Below are 17,203 nucleotides of genomic sequence, written 5' to 3'. Positions count from 1 at the left end.
AGGCTGAAAAGACCTGACACTTCAATATCTTTTTCAACTTTTTAATAGAGATTAAACCAAGTGTTAATGATCATATCTACAATATAACAAAGTATTAAGTATTAGAAGCTAGACTTAGGGGAAAAATATCCTTCACTGAGTAAGATAACCAAAGCAGACCAACAGCTAAGCAATTATTCAGCCGACTGAAAACAGCAGTGTGGTGAAACTAATCTATAAATTATTTTAAATCCCTTGTAAAAAGATTTCAATAGGATTTCAAACAATGGTTTTCAAACACTCAGGTAGAAGAACATTTCTGCTGGCTACTGATACCTTTCTGAACTCCTGAGTTAAACCACTTCTATGGATCACAGAGTGCTTTATAGTTTCCCAAAAGAAAGTGAATCTGTTTGAAATATGAGTATTTAGAAAGTTAGCCTCTCTTGTGGAATGTAGTCAAAGAAGCGAGCAGAGTGGAGTGGTGGGGGTTTCTATACTAAGCAGGCTTTGAAAATTAAAAGCCAAGAAGTATATGTTCTTGTATTATATAGTCACACTAATAAAAGCAATAAAACACATCCAGGGGATGCTTGACATGAACAGTTTCATAAGCCTGGTATTGATCCCCAGATTCTTTTCAAGTGAGGTTGCTTTGCGGGAACCCATCCCCCTGCGTATTTCCTACCACTGCGCTCCACTAAGCCTTGTGTTAAATACAGGAGAGCTTGGAATTTTGTGTTTTGTGACAATTTATTGTAGCTTTTATCCAATTTTGAAGTTGATCTACAGTCAGAGTTAATGCAAGAAAGAAGCCGATGTAATAAAGCAACAGCTCGGAGTTGACTGGGGCTTTGGACTTGGACTCAGAATGTCAGGCTAGGTATTAGTTGCCCTACCAGGCATGAACATCATGTTTGTAAAAGTGTCTCATGAACGACACAAGATGACTCAAATACTAGAAATTTTACATCAGAAAGTGAAACGCCTACATATGTCATCCTCTCAATAGTTTATTTCCTTGATCCAGTACTTAGGGAGCCATCAGCTTAATGAATTAAGTAAAGTCAGAATTACAAAACCTTTAGTTGAAATTTCTCCCAACCATATTGTTAACCCTAGTTTAATTTAACTCTCCTGTAGATTTTAAAGCACTAATATAAAGGGGAAAAGCCTATGCTCTTGCTTCATCCTAATACCTTATATTAATATAAAAACCTGAATATGTTCTAAACCTCTGTGTATCTGGCAAGAAGCTCAAGTTGACCTTCTGGATTTTATATTTGCATCACCTAACATTTGGAGCAAGAGAAGTATTTTTTATCTTTAATACCTCCATTTTGACAGTTTGAAATTGTTTTATTTTTGCCGTGAAATATCTGTGAGAATAAAACTGGAAAGATTCAGTGGAATTCTGCGCGTTGTATTTTACAATATTTCACCAATATGGAAATCTTCACATTATTCCTCATAAAGATACTAAATCATTCTTTGCTTTAAAGATCAATCACTCATCATCAAATATTTATGGAAGCCTATTATATGAGAGGCACCATACTAGAAACTGGTTATACAAAGATTAAGACCAGTATGTGTGTGTGTATATATATATATATATATATATATATATATATATATATATGTTATTGGTTTATGGCATAAAATTGTCAGCAGAATCAGGATAATTTTAGGTGACTTCAAGAATGAAAAAAGGGTTGTTGATGGCATCATATACCATTAACATCCGACATCAACATGGCATTTATAATCTACAAAAAAACCCTTCGTATGGGGAGCATTACACTGAAGACAATGAGACAGGGGTAGTCCCTTTTGCAAAGAAACAGATTTCCCACTGTCTGATGAGAATGGAGTTTCCTTTAATTGATGTGTAAGAAAACAGTAGATGGGTTTAAGAAAATAGTGAGTGTGATGCAAACAATCCACAGAACTTTGGAGATTACGTCAGATATCTCAAACAGTTATAAAGGTTGCAGTATAATCAGGCTACAAAGAGAGCACATATCTTTAAAACAAACACAAGTTGCTTTCTAGTTACCACTAATTGCACCACTTTTTCTTAAAAAATCGCAGGCGTCTCTATGCAACCTCAGTCTTAGCAAACAAATCAGGAAAATCTATTTTGAATTTCAAAAACTTCTCTAAGGAGTATGGGCCTCCAGTAGATGCTTCAAAAAGTATCCGTGGGACATTGAATGTTGAGATCTCTCATTGAAGTCATAAAATGATACAGGTGATGGAAGGAGTTGAATTGATATTTAAACCCCAACATTACATACACTGACTTTAGGTCTGCCTGGACTGCGAAACTAAACAGAGAAGTTGGTCAGCTCTATTTAGTGAGTCAATTTATCAGGAGCATATCAGAACAATCCCATACCCATTTTATTACTAGCACATGTGTTTGCCAAAATCTGTTTTGTTATTTTGTCTTTCCTTTAGAATATTAACCTCGTTAAGAATTTATAGGTGAAGAAAAAATAAAACCAAGGGATATAATAGTCTGACATAATAGTAAAGTTATAAAGAAAACTATTTGGAGTGAAAATCTGAATGCAAGATGAATCATCTCAGGATGCTTTTATAATACAGACTTCAATATAGATGAGAGGATGCTATATTTTAAATATGTAGTGGAAATACATGAAAGTATCATTGCAATATTATTTTATATGTATAAATGTTTTCTTACAATTAAACTTATAACCATGCCAACAGCATATCCTCACATATTGACTTGCAATTTACTGGAGTCATTTTCTGATGAATATTTAGTGCATTTGCAAAGTATACGGTGAGATTCTAGACTATGGAATAGATCATTTTAATAAAATCAAATGTTTCATGTAATGTAGAGATACATCACATTATTCCTGCTTATTTATCTTAAAGAATAAATAAGCCTTACCTTCTTTACTGAATTTTAAAGTGAAAGCCAACCCCTGACATGGGATGGGAATACATATAGTAATTCAGAAATTTAATTTTCAGAATGAATTCAAGCATAGATTTTTGTTGACTCTTCTTAAAACAAAAATCCCAATTTCCCACTTACCAGAAGCCTATCAAGTGCTCCACCAGCAACGGTCTCATTTGGGTTGAATATCCATATGTGCTGTTATACTCCTACTAGAGGTAAGAGAGTCCTCCTAGATTTGAAACCCGGTTCTGCTGCTCACCAGCTGAGAGACACTGTGCAAGTTACTTGACATCTCTGTTACTCAGTTTCTTCTGATACTATGAGTATACTTTTCACATGGGTTTGACATGACATGACTTCCTCAGAATATTTGTAATATACCTCACAAAGGTGCTACATGGCTTAAATGAGTTAATATTTGCTGAGTTCTTAGAAAAAGGCCTGTCATGTAGAAGCTCTAAAATAAACTTAAAAATTTTTAAGATATTTTAATTAATTATTTGAGACAGAGAGAGAGAGAGTGAGTGCGCACGAGGGGGGAGGGGAAGAGGCAGAGGGAGGAGCAGACTCCCTGCTGAGGGTGGAGCCCAACTCCCAACTCGGGGCTCCATCCGGGACAGGACCCTGGGATCATGATCTGAGCCGAAGCCAGAGGCTTAACCAACTGAGCCCCTCAGGAGCCCCTAAGATAAAGTTTTTTAAGTGGGTACTACTTTCCTATCAATTATGTAGGATCAATATCTGAGCTTAGTGAAGAATATAGTTAGAAATCATTCAGGACTTATATGGGTCTAAAAATTCTTTGAAATTCAAAACACAATAAAACGGATGCTTACTTTCAGAGGATGCCTTTGACATTTCTTGGATGAAGAGATAGCATCTATATTATCAACCCAACCACTGTTTGGCTTCGTGATAACAATTTTGTTCAGGTGTTTTGCCTAATGCTCAAACACATGCTGTCACTGACCAAGCCATTCAGGATTCAAATAAAAACACCAGAATGCCCACTACGTTGACCCCCTCCAAATTGTAGAAATCCCTTCTTTCTTTCTATCTCTTAAAATGTTACAATGAAAAAATGTTATCATCCATACAACAAAAAGGACTTCAAATCCCTCGTGAAAAGATCAACAGCACACATGGCTTGCGTTTGGCCACATTCTGCAGCAATCCCCCGCTTGCCGCCCCGCCTCTCCTACCTCAGCAGGTTTGTCTGGGAAATATATTGCTCTGCCTCAACTAGAAAAAACATAAAACATAATCTTGACTGTTGTTTCATTCCCTTTATAAGACTAATAATTCAGTTGTCTTATATCCAGAAACGCAGTCTTTATAACATGTCTGTTCTGTACTGACATTTTTATACCATTTTTCTTTAAGTGTCATATATTTCAAACGGCTTTAGGGGAAGAGTTATTGCTCAAAAGGCACTGCTTCCCTTATGGAATCCAGGGAATTTGGATCAATGTGTAAGTGCTATTGAGAACACCTGGATACCATTTATGGATTGGGGTCTTACCATTGGCCTGGAGATATTCAAATACTGAACTCCATTTCCATTTAAAAAGAAAATTAAAAGAGGATTCTCTGACAATGTTTTAATGCCACTTTTCTGAGGATGACAGTCATTCAAGAGGATGCAAGACGCTTGCCTATTTTATGTAAAGTGAAAATTGTTTTCTCCGTTTTAAAGAAGTGTGTGTATATATGTATGTATATATGTATGTATGTATGTATGTATGTATATCCCAAAAAATCATGCGGACTTTTATTCATCATTTTCCAACTTTGCATCTAGATTCTAGGACTGATTTTAATCATATCAGAAATAATACCAGAGAATGGTGAAGGAGCAGTTAGTTCAACCACTTGAACTAACTGGAAAGTTAATCTCCTATTCAGTGTTCATGGTTCAGTGTGTGAAAATGATTGACCAAAATGATCTAACAAAACTCTTCAGCACTTTAAAGCTACATAACCATAATAGCAATTTATTTTCATTATTAATCAAATGCTTACATCATAATACACATAAATAATTGAAGCTATAGTTAACTCTATTATAAACATCTCATGAACAGGCATGAATGCAGAAGTCATTAGAATATAGGAATTGTTCTGATCTTCATGTAATCTCTCTTTCCTCTGGCAGAAAGGAACAAGAAAACAGGTTGCTGAACTTTGGGTGCAAATAAGTGCGGCCTGCTGGGAACAGGACTCCTATAACGCCAAATAATGTCTGGAAGGCTGTGGTCCAAGGCCATTTTTGCTGGCTATAAGCGGGGTCTCTGGAACCAGAGGGAACACACAGCTCTTCTTAAAATCGAAGGTGTTTATGCTCGAGATGAAACGGAATTCTACCTAGGCAAGAGATGTGCTTATGTGTACAAAGCAAAGAACAACACAGTGACTCCTGGTGGCAAACCAAACAAAACCAGAGTAATCTGGGGAAAAGTAACTCGTGCTCATGGAAACAGTGGCATGGTTCGTGCCAAATTCCGAAGCAATCTTCCTGCTAAAGCCATTGGCCACAGAATCCGTGTGATGCTGTACCCCTCAAGGATTTAAATTTAATGAAAAGTAAATAAAGGTGTAGATTTGTTCTCTTGTATTTTTGTTAAAAAAAAAAAGAAACAAGAAAACATTTTTAACCATGTGACAATTTTAAAGCCTTATCCAGTGTTCCCAAATGTCAAAGATCAGAAACTGTTTACCTTTATGCTGCCAATCTACACTTACAGTTGTGAGTTCACTGGAAATGGCTTCTACGATATGTATCATGTAATTTAAAATTGTCAGGATTCAGTAATTAAAAGGGAAGAACAGTTTGGGATTTGGCACTAAAACTCTGACAGAGACAAATACATTGTTTGAGAAATATGTTTAGCAACTTTTCCAGGAACAACAACAATAAACATAAAACAAAAAAACCAAACATAGTTCTGAGAATTATATTAAAGAATAGCCCGTTATAACTTTCAAAAAGGAAGTTTCCTCACCACAAACCAAATACATTCCTCTAAATGTACACTCTCATAAATTACAGATGTTCCCTACCACGTATTACCAGCCACCACAAACTCATAGACAGAGAAAAAAAAAAAAAAAAGGAAGAAAGAAAAACTATTTGGTTTCATTGCAAGAGCTTACAGTTTTCCTGGGACATTTCTCAGACTGCAGACATGCCCAATGAGCTGACGTGATGACCAATGTGCTGATTTACTTTGTATACTACTAGAGTTGTTTCAACACCAGGCTTGCTGTGACCTCCAAGGGGGAGCTGTGCTCAAATCAGCTGCAAACAGGCCCCAGGGGACAAGCACAGTTGTAAACCAATAGGGGCCTTACCCTTGGATCAACAGTAGCACGCAGGGACCAGATGAGCTGATGACTCGGCTAGAGGCAGATCCAAGGAGGGCTTTCTCTACCTATTTCCCTCAACCATGCCATTTTCTCAGGCCTGAGCTTGTGAATGGAAACAATGGCCCAAATGTGTACTGCCCCTCTGTTTAACCTGTTCACATTGGTCTAGTACAGGGTTCCAGGGAACAAGAAAGGCTATGGCCAGGGCACCAGGGCTAGGAAATGAGGAGTCCAGTGTAGCCACCACAGGCTCAATGAATTTGAGCCTCAATGAACTGAACCAAAGAAAAGGACCAGAAACCAATGCCACTACATATGGGAAATTGAACACATGATAAAGGGGCCGTTTGGGGAAAATGTTAGATCCCTTCCTCACACCTTAGTCAAAAACAAATCATTAGAGGGTCCAATATTTAAAGTTAAAAAGAAAAGGAGAAAGTATTTTAATTTCAAAGTGAAGTAGGCCTTTTGAAGTATAACAAAAAATCCTCTCTGAAAATCTGAATTTACTAAACCAACAACTGAATTTACTAAACCAACAAAATCTGAATTTACTAAACCAACAAACTTACTACATTCCTAGTACTTGCTTCCTTTACCAGGACTATCAAATCTACAAGTTTTGTTTGTCTGTCCCAACCTGCAACTTTAACCAGACTGCAGGGAAGACATCTCAGGATATGAGAACAGCATCTTCTCGGCACCGTTCTGGAAAGACACTGGCAATAAATTAGAAAAGTTTAAGTTTCTCTCTAGAAGTCCTAAAATAATTTTACTTAAAGTACCTGCCAGGGGACACAATGATAAAAAAAACACTGTTCATAAATATTTCTTTTGCCAAAGAGATCAAAACATCATGCTAAGCATCCCATAAAAATTAGTAGAAATGAGTAGTTCTTAAAGTTTTGACTGGAAGTTTTTCCAGACCATGAGCCAGAAGAATTGTACGGATATCACTACAATGAAACTGATAGGATGGCCCCTTGGGAAAATGTCTGAGACTAAAATTGTTAGGTGTTCTTTACAGTGTCCCTAGGGCTGCAGTTATAATTATCCTCAACTCCAGCTTCTGATGAGAAAACAAAACAAAACAAAACAATGTGTGAACACGGGTATTCTTTTCTGATTAAAGAACTAAATTTTATCTTATGGAAAGCCAAGAAAAAATGTTTGCTGCCACGTGTCATTCGTTACAGAAAAGAAGTGCACATCGATGGAGAAATTGCCACTACATGTTAGATTAACTGGAAAGCCACATTCCACCTGTTTAGGAAGTTTCTGATAAAGAAACCAACTGTGCATGCTCTAGGCTCATGTGAGGAGCAGCTAGGCAAAGGCAAAAGCAATGAGTCTTTGCAACAAGTTATATCTCTCCATGTTAACCAGCCAGCCACTTGGGAAGAGTTGATAAGGCCGTGATGTATGTCTACAAAAACTGTACACTGATTTTGAACAACTGCTCATATACAAAAAGCTAGTCCTAGTCTTTACTAAAGTAAGAATCTGAATGTTATCCCTGGAAGAAAGAGTATGAATAACGTCCTTTGATTTGTATTTAAAGACATGAACTAGTAAATTTATATTTAAATAAAAATATCATTCAGGGAAAGTGTTTAAACATAAAATGAAAAGTATGTTATAAAACTTCCTATTGCTAGCTATCTGTCTACGTCTTTTAAATTATTTTTTTTAAAGATTTTATTTATTTATTTGAGAGAAAGTGAGCAAGCGACAGAAAGAGCATGAGCAGGGGCAGAGGGAGAGGGAGAGGGAGAAGCAGACTCCCCGCTGAGCAGGGAGCCCTACACGGGACTCGATCCCAAGACCCTGGGATCATGACCTGAGCTGAAGGCAGACGCTTAACTGACTGAGCCGCCCAGGCGTCCCTCTATCTATGTTTTGTTAAAAAAAAAAATTCACGTACACATAGCTAGCATTTAATATTCCTGTGATGCTATGCTAAGCAGCACACAAGTGTGATTTATACACAACGAAAGGCCAAATGTCACAATACACACTTCATTGGTTTGTCATGAAAATTAAAAAGAGTTATTATGTGAAAATGTTTAGAACAATGTCTGGGACATAAGATACATTCAATGAATATTATTTCATAGTATCTCACTTAATTCTCACAAAAAAACATTGGAGCCCTAGAGATATTAAATAACTAGCCTAAAGCAACATCCTCCTATTCCTGAGCTTATGCTTCTAACTCTACTCTTCCTGAATATAAATAAATACTATATTCTCTCCTCTCTTCCTCTCCCTCCCGCTCACTCTCAAAGCTATTTCTTGGGGCTTTAAAAATATTTTTAAAATATTAAAAATATTTTTAAAATATTCAAAAAACTTAAACCGTGAAAACTTTATGAAGTTTTGAGTGCCTCATATTATTTACCATCAAGATCTGTGAAGATTCTTTTTTAGTAACGGAGATTATCATGGCAAATTATTTTTTTAAGTGCTAACAGACACTCTAGTGGGTACAGAAAGTTCTAATTGCCCTACTCCAAACGCTCCTGATTCCTGAAGTTTGGACAGCAGAACAATTGCATTTAATATTATTTGGAAACATCCAGAGGGCGCCCTAGGATGCGGACCACAGTCAGATCAGTCCCTGCTCCGGGGTAGGGTGAATCATACTCTCTCTATAGATGTGAGATGAGTATCTCTGTCCTGTTTTAAAAGTCCTTGCTTTAGAAAATGGTTTACATATTATTTAGAGACTTGGGGAAAAAAAACAAAAACAAATTAAGCACCTAAGCATACATATCATCTCATTTTAGCTGAGGCCTACCTACATAATTTGCTAAGAAGAAGCAGAATTGCCAGGAGCTATGGAGAGCAGGATGGACTTGCTTCTAGAAGCTAGAGCAGCTTACCACCCCTAGATCGATGATGGTGGTTTTCTGGGAGAGCTGAGTTTGGGAAAGAGCTTGGCTTCACAGGGGAAGAACTAAGTAGAATGTTCAGGAATATGTTCTTAAAATGATATGGAAGTGGGAATGAAAATGGTGTGCAACAGGTCACTCTGGCCCAGAGTGAGCAAGTGGGGCCCGGGGTTGGTGGCGGGGGCGGGGGGGGGGGCATGAATTGCACAGGGAGGCTGAGGTCAGACCTGGCCATGCAAGAGCCCAGCCACTGGAAGGAGGCAGCTTGACAATTTCCTTCCTCGCTTTTTCTTTTTGGAGATAGTGAGTTTAGGAAGAAAGCCAGCCTCCTTCTCAAATCATGTGAGAGCCCCAGCTACTGAGGCACCAGCTTTATGGGGGTCCCTGAATGCAAAAGTATTGCCATTAATCCTTCAACCTCAAGTGTTCTGAGTCAGAAAGCCCACTCCCCAGTCTCTGAAGAGGGACTGGCACGCTCCCTGGTGCCACTCCCCATCTGTAACTCTCTCCCTAATACCACTATCTAGCACAAGCCTCCTACACCCAGAGTTGTTTGTTTGTTTGCAATTAACAAACAAACAAAGCACAGGCCGTTTTTAAAATGTCAGTTAAAAAGGTCAGCGAAGAAATGAAGATGAAATTCCGGCAATAAGAAATGAACAAGATTGGAGCTGAAGACCTCAGTGCTTGCTTTTTGCCCACTGACCAGATAAAGAGAACTATCTGCATTATCTATGCAGCATGGGGTTTTTATTATTTTTACCTAAAGATGTCTCTTTTTGGTAATGACAAACGTGTCTTTAAAAAAAAAAAACCCTGTTTTTCTCAATATACCTTTAAAGGTTTCTAAATTGTTTCATAGCTGGTCAAGTTGAGATTTTTAAGAACCTCATTTTTAATTTGTAATAAAAAGTTTACAACTTGATTTTTTCAAAAAAATCAACAAACGGCAAGCACCCGTTAATAAGGGTCTTAAGTAATTGTCAAAAAAAAAAAAAAAAAAGGTCAGCGTTTCCCAGTACCAAAATTTAACAGAGAGCTCAGGGTATCAAGAGGGACACCCAAACACCCAGCTCAGGTCTTCAGTCCAGCTCAACGAGCACACCTTGACGGCCAACTTCTGAACAAGGTGAGGAGGGCCTTTCTAGAACATATGAGGCAAGAGGATTTGAATGCATCTTGGCTCTGGTGCCCTGGTTGTTTGCCTGTTAGTTTGTAGAGTGGAGGAGGTGGTAGTGATTTAAATAGATAAATAGGGTAATCAGGGAACGTAGGGACAGTTTGCTCTAAGCAATTGTTTTCTAGAGTCTGAAAAGAAGAGAACTGCAAAAGCTTGATATGGTCTTACTCCCCTTCCCCCATGTTACCAATATTAAAATAAAATCAAGTGCGTTCACATCCAGGTTTCCTTTCTAAAGGTCTGAGAAGGTGGAACAATCTTTAAGGATCATCTGAAGAAGATCAGGTGCCCCCCCCGCCCAGGCCCTGTTCCAGGTATGAAGCGAAAGCAGTTTAGCTGGAAAAGTCAAAAGAAGTCTTTTGCTGTTTTATAAATGATTTTATAAAGGAATATTACCTAGTTAGTAAAGATACAGAGTGGAAAAGGAGAAATGCAAAAGAACTAGCAATAAATATATTTCCAATCAAACAAATTAATATTGATATTGTTTCTTAACTGTCCACTCAGTAGCCTACTGTCAAATTAGAGAGCAGGGGTTTATATTATCATTCAAGAAGGAATTCCTATCAGGAGGCCCATATTTCAGTGCAGAACGGATTACATTATTTGTCAAGGAAAACACGTTACTCGTTGAAAAACAGAGAAGTTGACCTTGGCAAACAGTTAGTGAATGTGTTCCCTTCTTGATTTCCCTTATATGCAGTGTGTGGGAGAGCACATATTTACTGCTGCTTTGTGGCATTGTTTCAAAAGAACTCTGATTATTGTAGCCAGAAATGAGTAGGGAACATCTAGAAAACAGTTCACATTACAGTGTTGGGAAGTGATTGAATTTTGTTTCCACCCTTTATGTTAAGTGGTAAAAAAAAAAAAAAAAAAAAAAAAATGGTAGTAAATAAGTACTGGCTTAGTATCTGGCTTAGTATCTGTTTATCTTTTTCCCTTGATCAACCACAGTTATTTTTTCCATAATTAGAGATAAATAAAAATAAGCATCGTTCTTTGATAAAACTCTAAAACTGTGTTAACAACTTCCCATCTTCTCAGGATGCTATTATCTTCTCGTTCAGCTTGGTTTCAAGTGGCAACATGACTCCTTTTATAATTAATTTATCAGAGTGTTGGATTTTGTCAAGGCAAAATTGTGTATCCTTGTGTATCTCTAGGTCTTTGCCTGTGGACTAGTCAAACCCAACCCAACAGATCCTCTTATCTGACTCTTCCCTTCATCTTGGTTTCATCAGTTTCGACAGTAATAATAATAGCAAATATTTGTTGAGTGTCGGTAACTTTTTTTGAAGCCATCTTTGCATGTTATGCTATTCACCTGTCTCAGCAACATCCTAAATTAGATACTACCGTGTTCCATGCTATAAATGAGGAAGCCAGGACTATAGATACGGACTGTGACTTGCCACCATCACAAGGCTCTTAATGGCTGGATAAAGGACCAGCCATTATTTCTGATGCACAGTGCTGACTGATCCTTTATGGAGGCCAACTGCACCTTGTTGTCCAGTCCCCTTCACGTTTTCTGTTTACGATGAGAGACCAGACCATTCCTCACCAACCGGAGCTAGCTGGGGAACAGCTCTACCATGGGGACACACAAACTTAATTGAAAACACAATGGAATTTCTCACGCTGAATGTCCTTCCCTTTTGTCACTCCCTACTCCAAATCTACCCGTAAAGCTCCATCATCTTCGATTTGCTGAGAAATGAGTCAGCAAGGATTATGAGATTATGAAGAGATTGTACAGTAAAGATGACAGATTGTAAGACAATGCAAAAATAGAAGAGGAAAACAGATTTTCTTTCATAATTGCAGACCGAGTCTGCGTTTGAGTGTGTATGTGATCAAAATATGTTATAAATGACTGGATCAAGGGGGTACGAAAGGCTGGGCTTCAGCTTCTAAATAACCAACAACAAATGCAACCAACTGGTACCAACTGAGAAAAGGCAAAACGATATTATGATCCAATGATTTTTAAAAATGTGATGCAAAGCAATGCTGTGAACTGTCTCACTCCCTGAGACTAGAGATACAGCCTCGTATCTCAAAAGATAATGTGCAGTGAAGGTTTAGTCATTACCTGGCATTTCCTCTCTTTGATGGGCTCTGTCTTCTGTAATTTCCTCTACCACAATTTTTAAATATATTTTTTTTAATGTTTATCTGGTAAAAAAAAAAAATCCCCTCCCTTCCCCTTCCCCAGAGTCACTCACTAGTAGCAAAACTTCCACTTGGCCTTCAACACGCTTAACCAGTTTCCAAGTTAGTAGCCAAGGGATCTGGTAAGAGGAGAGCCAAGTCCCGGGATAAAACCCATTCCTTTACTTTTGGTCATTGCACCATGTAACACTTTCTTTCATAAAGGGATCTAGTTAACAGGGGCCCCAGAGGGTCTGAAATGAAGTCCCTTTGGGCATCACCAGGCAGGAGGAGAGCAGAGCTGGAGAAAAGCAGAAGGTGACCTTCTGCCCTAGCCAGGGGGTCCAGAAGGGCAATGGCAGAGCAAATTCGTATCACTTCTCCAGCAGCCTTCTCGGCTCTTCTCTTGTTCAGACTCAGAGGGGTTTTTTTTCTTTATGATTATTTTAAAAATTTTGTTAATTTATTTTCATTCAGATTTTACAAACTCAAAATCTAGTTCTGAGGAATATTCACTTTTCCCAAACCAAACACACCTGGAAGAATCATTTCGAGACCCAGTATAGCATTTTGGGACCTTCACTGCATCTCCAACCCCAGAAAAAGTTGCCGAAGTGCCCCACATGATCCTTCTTTAACACAACCAGAGGGTTTTGTGTTAAACCCCAAACCTAAAAGGAAAGTAGAAAGCTAGTAGGAGCTAAAAAACACAGAAATAATACCCACCACCCTCAGAGCAATGCCTCCTGGAGTGTTCATTTGCCTTCTCTCCCTCTTTTCCTCTCTCTCTCTCTCTCTCTCTCACTTTGTCTGTCTCAACTCACACCAGCACACATCCTTTCTTCAGGCTTCCATAAATATTTATTGAGTACTTACCACTCACCACGCACCTTGCCAGAACGGAGGAACCGAGGGTGAATAGGACAAGTGTGTCCAGCTTTAAGAATTCAAGACAAGTAGATAAGACTTTCAAATTGACAAACAGCTACAAAGCAGGGTGATAAGTACTGTCGTGCAGGTGTGGGGAGAGGGTGGTAGCCGTGGAAAGGAAGGAGGTCTTAATTCCCCAGAGGTTGGGGGAGCCTTCCTGGGAGTAAATTCTTAAAGGGGATTGAAAGAGGGAATACAATCCTGCCAGGTAGACGGGGAAGAACATGTCCAAATAATTAGCTTTTGGAGCACATATCAGCACGAGGGGGAGCAGGGTGATTACTCAAGAAAGCATAATAATTTTTATAAATACAGAAAATTTGACTGGACGATGAACTATGCATTGAGTTTGAAGGCAGCATGGGAGTCAGGGAGGGGACAGTTTCTACTGAAAGCTTTTATACCAGTGCGCTTTACCAGAATGGCTTTTTTGGATGGTGATTACTACCTGTTCTCAGGAGACAGCTTAAAGGGATATGGCAAATGGGTCATCTGCTCCATGTAAAAAAAAGGAATTCCCAAGAGCAAGTGTTGTTGTTTTATGCTTGCTGCCCAGGGACAGAGGCTGAAACAACCAGAGGATTTCTCAAAACTTTACTCTTTAGTAGTGAAGTCCAGTCCATCTGTATGCCTTCTAATTCCCTCAACAATATAGTCTGTGACAGCCATTTGCAAGAGACAGAGGGTGTGTGTGTTGGGGGGGAGACAGAGACAGAGAGACAGAGTTAAAATTATAAAACAAAAGGAAATCTGATCTATCATCCAGCTTTATGTCTATTGTGATATCAGCTTTATTCCTGATAACACAGGTTAACTTCTCTAAGTGATTTAATTTAATACCTTTAACGAGGAAATAAAACCATTCGACTCCTTCATAGTAGATGGGGAAAAAAGTTTCTGGGTTTATTCTGTATTATTATTTTTGCCTGTTTTGAGTAGAAGTCAGTTTGTAAAAATTCTTCAGAAAAGCCATGGGGGGGGTGGCGCTGAAAAGGCACATTTTTAGTTGATATCAATTATACAGTGTTAGCTACTGAAAGCGTATACATCCCTCAATAGAATGTGAGGATCTTCATCAAGCATTGCGACTCCTAACACTACATCTGAAGTGGGCTAAGACAGGGGGGCATTTGCTTGCTAATGGAATCTTGCAGGTAAACGAGGCGAAGCTCAAACACTACAGGTCAAGTGGTAGTAAGTGCTTGTTTTTACCTTTTTCATCTGGCAAAAAAACTTGCAAATTTATTTTGTTCCAAAATATTGAACATTAGCCAGACTGTTCTAGGTAATGGTGGGATTGCTTGATGAAGGACCCTGATTTTTACAGAGAGCACAGCTTTTAGACTTAATCTCAACTTTTATAAAAGAGTATTCCAGTTTTGTGCTTCTGAAAATCATCACTGTGAATCACGTAAGTGGAAATGTCTGTAGACATATTTAAGTAAAGACAAACATGCTTAATTTCTTTTGCTATATACCTGAGCTATGCTATACATTCCTTGAGGGCCAATGTTGTACTAAAGAGAGAATAAAGGATTTTAGAAATGACATAGGTTTAAAGTCCTTTGACTAATTCCACTGGGATTATTCGAGTGCTTGGAAGGGGAGGGGTGAAAGCAAGGATAGAAAGGAGACAGATATTAGTGCCTGTTGTAATTACTATGTTCCCCATGGTCTGAAATGCTAAAAATGAATGTTTCCTCTATTACGAGGATATAAACCTTTCTCACTGCAAAGCTATTAGCATATATAATGCACATGTCTGAAAACCATGGCTTCTCTGTCATTCTTTTCAGACCTTTAGGGACCTGGGTTATTGTATAGTCCTGAATTATAGCCAGCACATAATTTGTAGTCCTCTGGTTTCCCACATATTTTTTAAAAAATCAGTTTAAGCAATTTTACTCATATTTAATGGTTCGGTCTTTTCCAACAAATTAAAACGTTTGCATTGTCCGGAAAAAAAATTGCTATGCAATTTACAAAAGAGAAGACACATGAATATACTTCACTGAGTGCCAGCATTTCTATCAATGAGATGATTTAAAAATGCAATTCTAGGAGTTTATTAATGTAATATTTCTTTAAAAATAAATAAACAAGCTTCTCAGAAGTCAAAACATATATAAACTCTTGATGTGCGTGCACCATTCTAGGGCATATGAAGTCACAGGAAAATGAATGACATTAATTTGGACCTTTTGTACAAATACATTTCGTCCTGTATTTTGGGGGCAGAAATCATACCTTAACAGACTCAACATTTTTTTTTTCTCTGATTTCAGTTCTTTCACCGCAAAGGTAGAATAAAACAAGAAATCTTACTTCCCCTATTCAGTTTTATTTCAATCTATGTCAGTTTAGCGTATTTTAGATAGTCTGTATAATTTTTTAAAATAAAAGGGCCATTCTAATGTTAATTTGGATCAATCTTCCAAACATATGATTCTAGGTTTCTAAAAGGGGCCCTCTTGAGGGGGCTTTTTAAAAGTGAACAAAAAAAGCACCCTGAGGCTGCCCAATTCACATTTAACCTACTTACATGAAAAAGGAACTGCTTTGGTTAAGAATAAACTTCCACAAGCTCAGGTTCAAGCGAAACACGCCAGCATATTAGTGAGGAAATGAGACAGCAAATAGTAACTCCTTTCATACCAGCAAAAGAATACTGTATTTATTTAAACCAGTTGGCAGAAATTCTCATTTTAATTAAATTACATTTACTGAAATAACATTTTCATAATTAAAAAAAAAATAACCCATTTCTCCCAAAGAGCTAGCAAAAAATAATCACAGGAACTTCAAATGGGCAAAGGAGTAAAGCGATGGTTAGAATAAATGTGACTAATTTGTGGATGACTACTGTGCGTTAGTTCACTGGTTTTCAGTGATTCAGAAGCCATTATTATCCTCTGTTGTCCTGTAAAGTTAATAATGAAGTAGCTAGCAAGTTTTGTTATTAATGATTTTTTTAGAGGAAGTAACTTAGTACAAGTTCCATATCTTATTATATTTTTATTACTTGCACACTGGGATCCTAGAACAGAGTTTAGCTCACAGTAAAGATACTATAATCTGACCTCTTCTTTTTCCAAATAAGGAAACTGAGTCCAGAAATGTTAAATGACTCCTTCTTAACAACTCAACTAATTAAAAAGACTAGGTCTGGAACTCAAGAGGCTTTCCACTGAACAGCTTGTCCCAGAGTGAAGCATTTATACCCTCCTAGACAACAGAAGGGGGGCGGGGGTGGTGGTGACACACCATCTATGTGGACTAAGGGAGAAACAAAACAAATTCCATTCCAAGGTAAGGCTCGGTCTCTTTAACTCCTGGCTCCCTCCTTCAAAGAGTTCACATGAGAACCAAAGTTCATGTTCCTCAGGGAACAAAAATTGTCAGATAATCAGGTTAAGTCTCACATATTGACCAAACCAATGAGTGGATAACACGTTTCCACGACTTACCAACGACACCTTAAGTAAGACCAAAATTCTCCACGAAACAAACAATTTTGATTGCTGAATTCTTCCAAATAGACCCAAGATGGCCAAATGAGTCAAATGATCAACCTCAATTATGGAAGCCACACAGGGGAAAAGGAGGAACAGTTAAATGAAGAGGGAAAGTAACACCAAAACCATGGGGAACACAGAACCACCCTCTTCCTTCTTGGATATTGCTGAATGCTAGTCTTGTGAAGAGTAAAAAGCATTATATGGTTCTGCAGTGCCCAATAAAGTTTCAACCAGTCAG

The 17,203-nt window shown here is 38.0% G+C and overlaps 1 protein-coding gene and 1 pseudogene across 2 annotated transcripts in view; one reads left to right on the top strand and one right to left on the bottom strand.

Annotated features, from left to right (window-relative positions):
• TOX (thymocyte selection associated high mobility group box) overlaps window positions 1-17,203 on the bottom strand; it is a 298,896-nt gene that overhangs the window by 232,383 nt on the left and 49,310 nt on the right. The gene's annotated exons all lie outside the window — the stretch shown is intronic.
• On the top strand, window positions 5,128-5,546 carry LOC114214670 (large ribosomal subunit protein eL33 pseudogene; annotated as a pseudogene).

This window comes from Eumetopias jubatus, unplaced genomic scaffold, assembly GCF_037043125.1.
Source record: "Eumetopias jubatus isolate StellerSeaLion01/CBP00866 unplaced genomic scaffold, mEumJub1_p1.0 scaffold_4, whole genome shotgun sequence".
In the NCBI taxonomy this organism is placed as follows: Eukaryota; Metazoa; Chordata; class Mammalia; order Carnivora; family Otariidae; genus Eumetopias; species Eumetopias jubatus.
The sequence above is the reverse complement of the archived record's forward strand: the minus strand, read 5'-3'. Positions and strand labels throughout refer to the sequence as shown.